The 7,818-nt window shown below is 36.0% G+C and overlaps 1 non-coding gene across 1 annotated transcript; it reads right to left on the bottom strand.

The window, feature by feature from the left end:
• Nucleotides 1-571: 571 nt before the first annotated feature.
• LOC130850675 (U6 spliceosomal RNA) lies at nt 572-678 on the bottom strand. The gene has a single exon (XR_009053019.1). It is a non-coding gene; the product is annotated as a U6 spliceosomal RNA (small nuclear RNA).
• Nucleotides 679-7,818: the final 7,140 nt, after the last annotated feature.

The following is a 7,818-nucleotide window of genomic DNA, read 5'->3' as shown; positions in this document are numbered from 1 at the left end:
GAGAACTAAGAAATATAAGTTGAAATTGATCATTGATATAGTGGTAATCAATAAATGTATGTTGAAAGAATGAATAATTTAAAAAATAAATTAATGATTAGATAGATGGATGGTATTATTATCTGGATAATGTTGGGGAAGTTATTTAGCTTACCTTCATCTTCTACCAGATGTATAAAATTAAAATGAAAAACAACAAGGATCTACTATATAGCACAGGGAACTATATTCAATATCTGTTAATAACCTATAATGGAAAAGAACCTGAAAAGAATATATAGATATATAACTGAATAACTTTGCTGTACGCCTGAAACTAACACAATATTGTAAAAAAAATTAAAATGACAACATCTTCTGTATCCTTTTAGGGATGTTAAAAGGCTAAAGATAAAGTGCTTTGCTAATTTAAAAGTATAAATACAGAGTATTTTTAAATCCAGAGGAAATACCAAAACATCAATTAGTAATAGCCACTCTACTTTACCAAACCTTTTCTTAGAGTTGCAGACAAATCCATTTCAACAGATTCCCATTTCCCTTCCCTCTACTACTTTTTTTTTTTAATTATAAAAATATGGAACGCTTCACGAATTTGGGTGTCATCCTTGTGCAGGGGCCATGCTAATCTTCTCTGTATCATTCCAATTTTAGTACATGTGCTGCCGAAGCGAGCACCCCTCTACTCCTTTGTTCATTCACTTTTAGGAAGGAGAAATACTTTTTAGAAAATGTTCCAACTAAGAGCAGCCAGGAATGTTCCAAGTAATCCTCTAATAACTGCAGAGTTAATCTCCAGCCAGAGGTTAGAAAAGCTGACTGCATTTTTCTCCCCAGTTACTTTTTTCATCGATGACCAAATGACCTGGGACCCAATAAAGCCTTTATGGGGCATCTGTGGGCCATGAGAAATAAAGTGCCATTTGCAACTCAGCCAATTGTAACCAGTCCAGATACTCTGCTGGAAAGACCATGTGCAGAGGGAGAGGTCCTGAGACTATGTGGAGAGTGAAAGAATGGTCCAGCCATCCCAGCCCCTCAGCAGAGCCCAACCTTCCTGCCATCCCTACCAAGTTACCAGAAATATGAGAGAACAAAGTCTGGAGATTTCAGTCCATCAACCCCCAGGACTACAGGCACAACTGACACTATATGTGAAGCAGAAAAACTGCCAAGTCAGCCCCCAGAATCATGAGAAATCAAAAATTATTGTTGCTTTTACCCTCCAATTTGTGTAGTGATTTGTGAAGTATCAATAAATAACAGAGATAGAAATTGTTACCGGGAATGGGATACTCCATAACAAAAGCCTAAAATATGTGGCTTTGCAACCAAATGGCAGGTAGGTACCAGAAGAGCCTTGAGAATACCTTTAGGAAAGGCTGGGTGGATACCAAGAACATTTTTTATTGGAGCCTAGAGAAAAAGTGACCTGTGTTAAGCAGTTGCAGAAAGTTTGGCAAAACTGTCACCCACTGTCACAGGGAAGACAGAAAGGGTATGTAATTAGTCAGTAGTTGGTCAAGGAAGTTTCCAGGCAGAATGCTAAACTGTCAACTTGTTTCGTCAAGCTGCCAATGATAACATAAAAAGAGAGAGTTTAACTAAAGAAAGAACTGTGCAATTTTCAATCAGAATTTGAAGGAAATACAGAGATCCCAAAATAGTTTTTCCAATCTGAAAAAGGTTCTGAGAAATTAAGAAATGTTCTCAAGCAAAGATCAAATCCAAGGCACTGCTGGTTTAAAATGGCCTCAGGGTAAATTCAGCTCAAACATGGGGTGACACTTTTTGTTAAGACTCTGAGGAGTATATAAGGTAGTCCCTCATAGATCCTCCCAGCTGGACCAAAAAAAAGACTTCTATTCTTCAAGCCCTGGGAAACAAAGGCAAGTTTTTGAGTGTATAAATGGTGAGCAGAAAGAGATGCTTCACAGAAATTCATCTGGCAGTGGAATGTAGGATGGAAAATCCTGAGAAATGAGGAGACCAAGTAAGAAATAATCACCTTGGGCTTCCCTGGTGGCGCAGTGGTTTAGGAATCCGCCCGCTAATGCAGGGGACAAGGGTTCGAGCTGTGGTCTGGGAGGATCCCACATGCCACGGAGCAGCTAGTCCCATGTGCCACAGCTACCGAGCCCATGTGCAGCAGCTGCTGAAGCCCACGCGCCTAGAGCCCTTGCTCTGCAGCAAGGGAAGCTACCACAATGGGAGGCCAGTGCACCGCAGCAGAGTGGCCCCCACTCACCGCAACCAGAGAGGGCCCGTGTGCAGCAACGAAGACCCAATGTAGATAAAATAAAATAATAAAATAAAATATAAAATAAATGTATGAAAAAAAAAAGAAAGAAATAACCACCCTGGTGCTAGAGATTCCTTCTCAAAAACAGTTGCATTCTGTTTATAACTCTAGAAGAATACAGAAGATTCAGCACCTATTGTAGTGCCTAACAGACCGTAGACATGCAAGAGGTATTTATCAAATGAATGAGTGTATGAATGGTTCCAAAATATTATACAATATTAACTGCAAAGGATAAATGGGAATAGACTGATACTCACAAAGACCCAGCTTCAAATCAGCTCATTGGATTAAGGTGATCCAACCCTAATCTAACTGCCTGCAGAAGCAAAAACAAACTTTCAAAATTTATAAAGCAAAATTTGATACAAAACAGAAAGATTCACAAACACAGTGGGAGCCATTAACACATTTTCCTAGTTATTGATAAAATAAGCAGACAAATATTAATACAGATATAAAAGATTTGAACAACACTACTAATGAAATTGACTTAATTTATAAATGTAACAGATAAAAATATATAAGTGGATAATGGTCTAAGTTGACCATTTGTATATATATACATACTCATATAAACATACATATATACATATACATACACTATATCCAATTGTAGAATACATGTATTTTTAAGTGCACATGGAATATTTATTTAAAGTATCCAAATACTGAGCTACAAGGCAAATTTCAAAAATTTCAAAGGATCAAAATCATATAGAGTATGTTCTCTGACTGCTGTAGAATTAAGATAGATATCATTAACAAAAATATCCCTAAATGTTTGGGAACTAAGAGAGTGACTTGATTAGAAAAAGAAGAGCAAACTAAAACTCGAGAAAGTATAAGAAAGGTAATAATAAAGATAAGAGCAGAAATTAATGAAAGAAAAACAATACATAATACAAAAGATTAGAAGTTGAATCTTTGAAAAGACTAAAGCATGTTATAAACTTCTTGACAACTGATTAAGAAAACAAGAGATGACACTCAAACAACCAATATCAACAATGAAAAAGTGATTGTCACTTACATCTTACAGACATTGAAAATATAATAAAAGGATATCATGATCAATTTTTTGCCAATAAATTAAAAAATTTAGATAAACTAGACAAATAACTAGAAAAACAAAACCTACCAACACTGATTCTGGAATAAATAGAAAATCTAAACAATCCTATGTCTGTTATAATCATTGACTCTGTAGTAAAAACCTTCCAGATGGCTTCATCAGTGAATGCTTCTAAATATTTAAGATATTTAAGGAAGAAACAACATCAATCTTACACAAACTCTTCCTGAGAATAGAAAAAAAGGAAGCATTTCTCAACTTGTTTTATTAGACCAACAAAACTTTGATAGTAAATCCTAATAAGCACATTACAATGCAGGTCAGAGTGTTTTATAATATAGACACGAAATTCCAAGAAGATTATTAGCAAATTGAATATAAGAAAAGAAATACATCAGGACCAAGCTGGGCTCATTCCAAAAATGCAAAGCTGATTTAATATTTGAAAATCAATAGATACAATTTACCACATTAATAGAACAAAGGAAGAAATAATACAAATTATCTAAATAGAAGCCGAAAAAGCATTTCACAAAATTCAACACTCATGCAAAACAAAAAACTCTTGCAAACTACAAATGGAATTACACTTCCTTAATTTGGGGAAGGGTATCTATAAAAATCCTACAGAAACTGTAGCTTGAAATCAAGAGCAAGATAAGAATGGCCGCTTTATTACTTCAATTCAACATTATATTGAAGGTCCTAGCCAATGTCATATAATAAATGCAATAATGTAATAAAAAGGAATAAAAGGTAAAAGAATTGAAAGACAAGAAATAAAACTGTCAGTATTTTCAGATGATGTGATTTGTATCCATATCCAAGAAATCTCCATATAAATTATTATAAATAATAAGTAAGGTTGCTAAATATAATTATTTATATTTTTGTATACCAGTCATAGCAAATAAAATTTTTTCAAACATCATTTGCAAAAGCATCAAAATTATCAAATACCTAGGACTAAATATAATAAAATCTGTTCAAGATCTATATCCTGAAAATTATAAAATGTTCTTGTAAGAAATTAAAGAAATGCTAAATAAATTGAAGCATATGCCAATTTTCATGAACCAGAAGATCAATATTATAAAGGTGTAAGTCTCCTCAAATTGATCTACAAATTTAATTGCAATGCCAATCTAAATCCCCATAGGTCATTTTGTTAAAAATTGACAAGCCAATTCTAAATTTTATGTGAAAATACAAAAGCCCAAGCATAGCTCCTTGAAAAATTAAGAAGATCAAATTTAGAAAATTTAGATTGTCAGACATGCAGACTTACTATGAGCTCTGGTAATAAAGACTACGTGATGTTTGCACAAGGAAATACGAATAAACTGAAGGAACATAACTGAGAACACAGAAGTAGATCTACACATATATGGATACTTTGCTGACAAGAAAAGTGGCAAAGTGGAGCACAGGAGAAGGCATGCTGCTAGCAGTAAGTGGAGCCAAGTCAAGGAAATACCCCTACAGAAGAAAATGCTACTTGACTCTTAAAACACCACATACCAAAATCAGTTCCAGGTGGATTCTACTTTTAATGTAAAAGGTAAAGCTTCTAGAAAATAAAATATGAACATATTGTCATGGTCCTGAAAGAAGAAAATATTTTTTAAACACAACACCAATGTAATAATCTATAAAAGAAACAATTACTGCGTTAGACTACATTGAATCTCTGATTCGTTAAAGATACCATCAAGGGAGTGAAGAGGCAAGCAGCAGAATAGAAGCTATTTGCAGTATAGAGAACCAGCAAATGACTTAGTCCAGAGTATGCATAGACCTTCTACCAATCGGTAAGAAAATCTCAGGGTAAAACAGTTGTACACAAAAGACTTCAATAGGAATCTTACAAAAGTAGATGACCAAATGGCCAATAGGCCTAAGGAAAGGTCCGCAATAGGGAAGATGCATATTGAAACCACAATGAGATTGTGCTATTAATGCGCCAGATTGGCCAAATCTTTCAATTATAGTCAGTAAATTCTAAGTGTTAGGTGAGATGTGGAGCAATGGGACTCTCACACACTGCTGGTGTGAGTGAAAATTAATGCAACCACTTTGCAAAAACGTTTGGCAATATCTACTAAAGCTGAACGTATTCAAAGACTATGACACAAAAATTGCACTCCTGCGAATATGCCCAACAAACATGCATGCTTGCATTCTACGAACCATATGTTTAAACCTGTTCATGGCAGTACTATTCTTAATAGCCCCAAAATACCAATGCCAATGTTAATCAATTGTAAATGGATGTACTGTGTTGTATTTTAAAATGAAATGTTACACAGCAACATGGATGGACTTAGAGAATAGCAGACTAAGTGAAGTAAGTCAGACAAAGACAAGTATCGTATGATATTGCTTATAGGTGGAATCTAAAATAATGATAGAAATGAATCTATTTACAAAACAGAAATAGAGTCACAGATGTAGAAAACAAACTTACTGGTTACCAGGGGGGAAAGGGACAGGGGGAGTGATAAACTGGGAGATTGGGATTGTATATGTCAATATATATTACTATATATACAGTAGATAACTAATAAGAAACTACTCTATAGCACAGGGAACTCGTCTCAATACTCTGTAATGACCTATTACAGGGAAAAGAATCTCAAAATGAGTGGATATATGTATATGTATAACTGAGTCACTTTGCTGTACAGCAGAAACTAACACAGTATTGTAAAGCAACTATACTCCAGGAACTTCCTAGATGGCTCAGTGGTTAAGAATCCACCTGCCAATGCAGGGGACACGGGTTTGATCCCTACTCCAGGAAGATCCCACACGCCACAGAGCAATGAAGCCCGTGTGCCACAGCTATTGAGCCTGCACTCTAGAGCCCGTGAGCAACAACTACTGAAGCCCATGCACCTAGAGCCCGTGCTCCGCAAGAAGATAAGCCACTGCAATGAAGAGCCTGCGCACAGCAGTGAAGAGTAGCCCCCCGCTCTGCAACTAGAGAAAGCCTGTGTGCAGCAATGAAGACCCAACACAGCCAATAAATAAAAAAATTAATACATCAATAAATAAGTCAATTAAAAAAACTATACTGCAATAAAAAATAAACAGATAAAAATGGAATATTATGCAGCAGTAAAAATGAAAGAACTACATCAATAATGTGGATGAATCTTACAAACATAATCTTGAGCAAAACAAGGCAAATGTGCCAAAACATACATATGAGTCCCTTTCTAAGCATTCTAAAATAGATAAAATTAATCTACGATATGTGAAGTCAGGTTAGCGATTACCTTTTGGGAAGGGGGAGAGAGGAAGGAGAGACTGAAAGAAGACACAAGGATGGGGTTTGAGATGCTGCTAATGTCTTTCTATGATCTAGGTGGTAACTATATGGCTGTAATCACTGTGTGATCTTCAACTGAGCAGTCCATTGATTATTTGTGCACTTTTCTGTATGTGTATAATACTTCAACAAAACATGTTGCTTAAAAAGTTGCTTTGCCAACATGGGACAGATGGCTCTCCGGTGCCTTTAGATGTGAGTCTTGAGATAAGCACAATATCACTCAATAGCAGTCCAGCCTGGAATGCAACCATGAACCTAACCTTGGGAAAACATCGTTCAAACCCCAAATGAGGAACAATCTACTGAAAAGGGGGAGGAAGGATCATATTATTCAAAAATGTCAGTCAATGTCATGCAAGACAAAGAAGGAGACTCCTTTAAGGAGTACAGTTGAGAGAGAGAGAGAGAGAGAGGGCGAGAGAGAGAAAAAAGTCAATAAATGGCAAATGGGGAAAATACTAACAACAGGTGAATCCAAGTCAAGGATACTAATTGTGTTTTATATACTATTCTTTTTTACTTATACTATTTTTTTTGGCTGCGCCGTGGAATCTTAGTTCCCCAACAATTGATCGAAGCCATGCCTCCTGCAGTGCAATTGCCGAGTCCTAATCACTGGGCTGCCAGGAATTCCTTACATACTATTCTTATTCTTTCATGTTTTCTCTAAATGTAAAGCTGTTTCTTCATAAAAAGTTTTCAAAAATACATTGACTTGTTGGACAACTTCACTGCGCTGACACTAGCTGACGTGGTTTCTGAGTTTACAAGTATGATGAATGAATCAATGATTGAACAGCCTGCACGGCCCATTCTGTTCCATTCTATGTCACTGAGAAGTGTGCCAATCCCAGCCATACAGCTAAAGTTAATGAAAAAAGTGTTCCCACTAACCCTGTCAGACTCCTGCCAGGAGAATTTAGCAACTATTCGCAAGTCATTTTTAATATCCCTTAAGTCTGAGAAAATGTCACGTCTGGGACACGTGAGTAGATTTTCACACCATTTATCAATTCAATCACTAAGCAACTGCTACGTATGTGCCAAGCCCAGTTTTAGGCACTGAGGGTAGTGCTGAAAAGTAGAGCACATGTGCTACCTGAA

The sequence above is a fragment of the Hippopotamus amphibius genome, chromosome 3 (genome assembly GCF_030028045.1).
Source record: "Hippopotamus amphibius kiboko isolate mHipAmp2 chromosome 3, mHipAmp2.hap2, whole genome shotgun sequence".
NCBI classification, from domain to species: domain Eukaryota; kingdom Metazoa; phylum Chordata; class Mammalia; order Artiodactyla; family Hippopotamidae; genus Hippopotamus; species Hippopotamus amphibius.
The sequence above is the reverse complement of the archived record's forward strand: the minus strand, read 5'-3'. Positions and strand labels throughout refer to the sequence as shown.